The sequence below is a fragment of the Montipora capricornis genome, chromosome 8 (genome assembly GCF_036669925.1).
Source record: "Montipora capricornis isolate CH-2021 chromosome 8, ASM3666992v2, whole genome shotgun sequence".
In the NCBI taxonomy this organism is placed as follows: domain Eukaryota; kingdom Metazoa; phylum Cnidaria; class Anthozoa; order Scleractinia; family Acroporidae; genus Montipora; species Montipora capricornis.
This window is the reverse complement of record NC_090890.1, coordinates 28,829,665-28,832,164: the sequence shown is the minus strand read 5'-3', so window position 1 is coordinate 28,832,164 and position 2,500 is coordinate 28,829,665. Positions and strand designations below refer to the sequence as shown.

The 2,500-nt window shown below is 39.5% G+C and overlaps 3 protein-coding genes across 4 annotated transcripts in view; all 3 read right to left on the bottom strand.

Annotated features, from left to right (window-relative positions):
- The window catches only part of LOC138059107 (uncharacterized), a 20,387-nt gene extending 20,332 nt beyond the window's left edge, over positions 1–55 (bottom strand). For both annotated transcript variants that reach the window (XR_011134152.1, XM_068904629.1), the window contains exon 1: positions 1–55. This exon is cut by the window's left edge and continues 110 nt beyond it. The gene's annotated coding sequence lies outside the window, so the exon portion shown is untranslated.
- Positions 1–1,063, bottom strand: part of LOC138059110 (uncharacterized) — a 146,539-nt gene extending 145,476 nt beyond the window's left edge. Inside the window, exon 1 of the mRNA XM_068904635.1 lies at positions 1,017–1,063. The gene's annotated coding sequence lies outside the window, so the exon portion shown is untranslated. The remainder of the gene's footprint in view (positions 1–1,016) is intronic.
- The window catches only part of LOC138059116 (uncharacterized), a 100,398-nt gene that overhangs the window by 35,561 nt on the left and 62,337 nt on the right, over positions 1–2,500 (bottom strand). The gene's annotated exons all lie outside the window — the stretch shown is intronic.

The window sequence follows — 2,500 nt, the reverse complement described above, 5'->3', positions numbered from 1 at the left end:
TCTCATGAGGCTATTATTAAAAGAAAAGGTGGCGAACTTCCGCCTTCAGTGTGTGCCGGTGTAGATATCATGTTAAGCCATTATATAGTCGCCCGTGTCGCCCGCTTTAACCCGGGGGAGGTACTGCCATATATGGACTATATAGTTATGTGCCGCTGTGAAGGGTATGGTTTTCAAGTAGTTTACTCTAGGATAGAGTATATAAATCCTAGCGTTTGGGTCTAGGGTATCATTTTTCACGAAACTGACCATTCGGTTGAAAATTTTATCAAGACAAAGGAAACCAAAAATTCCCGCTAGAAAATATAAAAAAATCGAGTTTAAAAAAAGTTTAAGTTTACGCAACTCAGCCTCAAAAGTGTCGATAAATGGCTATCATGAAACACTTCTTCATATTAGTAACTGTCAAGTATCGGGATTTAGACGGAAATCGGTGCGAGTTTACTCTAGTATAGGGTAGCAAAATTCAGCTGAACCAGCTCTGGTATAGGCTAAGGGTTCCAGGGTCCCAGCGGCACATCCCCACCCAAAAATTCCTAAAGTACCTCCCCCGGGGCTTTTACCCATCAGTGGGAGCATGGCCGAGAAAAATATAAGGATTTGTATGGGAATCCCGATAAAAGGCTTAAGAAGATAATTATATGAAAAAAGTCTCGCTTAAAAAGCCTAAAATTACTGTCATTGCGGGTAGCTTCCTTCCTGTGTGGTTTTTTTTTCCAGATCCGAAGCGATTTGAGCCATTTTTCCCTAACTCTAACCCTAACAAATCCTTACATTTTTGTCGGCCATGCTCACTCTGAGCTTGGCGTATATCTCCCCACCGGTGGCTCAGTTGGTTGAACATCGAGCTGTGATGCGGGAGGTCGCGGGTTCGAACCCCGGCCGGATCAACACTCAGGATCTTAAAATAACTGAGGAGAAAGTGCTGCCTTTGTGAATATTTCATCTACAAATGGTTAGACTTTCAAGTCTTCTCGGATAAGGACTATAAACCGTAGGCCCCGTCTCACAAGTACCTTTTATGTTCATAAGTTCCCTGAGGCACGCCCACAGTTATCAAAGCCAATTATTATCAATACGCGCGGCCAAGTGACAAACTGCCCTCTGTAAAAGGCGCCTTTTTGCGGGCCAAACGGGAAATGTGCGGGCTGCAGAGATGTCAAACAACTTCTCGACCAATGAGATTGTCCTATTTAATTTTAAAATTTGTTGATAATCATTAGCTCGCTTATACAACAATAGAGTGTTTTTTACATTCTTTTTGCAAAAATCTTTTTTCAAATAAAAACGTTACGACTTTACTTGAACTCGCATTACCCTTTTAAGATCTAGTATTTGTTTTACGAGTTTTTATAAATTTTCCATTAGCGTAAGGTTTTTTAGTCTCGCGGTACACGGCTACGGTTAATAGCCGCCCGTTTACAGTCAGTAGGTTAATCTGGGCAACCAGTTGTTTTTATATAAACTGCTCATAATAATAATAATAATAATAATAATAATAATAATAATAATAATAAATCAAAATTTGTTACGTCATAGACTTTGTAACTCGGTTGACTGTGATGTGCATGAGAAGTCTAGAAAATTGAAAAGTAACATCCAGGAGTTGACGAAACCGTAGACAATTCAACTAAGTGAAGGTTGTAGCTATAATGATGGAAATGTTGCCGGGGAGCAATGCAATACCAAAGACTTAAGTGATAGGTTAGATCTATTTACAAAACATTTTAAGAACCTTTCGGTATTGATATGCGGGATAAGAAAAGGGTTTACTCTACTGCGAAGAGAACGACTCCAATTTCGTTCCCAGGGTCTCTTTGTCAATGAGGAGACCAATGACAATGGAGACCCTGGGAACCAGGTTGAGAACGACTCTTGCGGGGGAAGGAGAACATGAAGAGGATGCGAGGTAGATTCAACACTGAATACTTTTCCATAACTTCTTATCTCTTTCCTTTATAATCTTCTGAACTGATGCTGTATTTTGAATAATTACCGATTATTACATGAACGCACGTTGGATATGAAAAGGTAAATAGTCTCATATATTCCAGTCTCATATATCCCACAAACGCCAATGGAATAATTGTTTTCTTAAATTTTCATTAAATTCTGAACGCGTGGCCACTTGGAAATTAAAGCCAATCAGTTTCCATCTTGGTGACACTTGACGCAATCAGTTTCCATATTATGTCCCCAACCATCTCTCAAGAAGCCTGGTTTGGACTTAGCGTTCAAAAATTGGAGACTTACTTTAATAAGGTTAAGAATGATATTTTGATGTCTATGAACGAGCAACATGTCACCTTGCTCGTATTATTAGATTTAAGTGCAGCTTTTGACACGATACATCATGATAAGCTGATTAGTCGTCTTGAGTCTGATTTGGGAATAACTGACAATGCGCTTGCCAGGTTTAAATCGTATCTATCTGACCGGTTCTAGCATCTCTCTGTAAATGGTAGTCTCTCTGATCAGTTTCCTTTAAAACAAGGTGCTC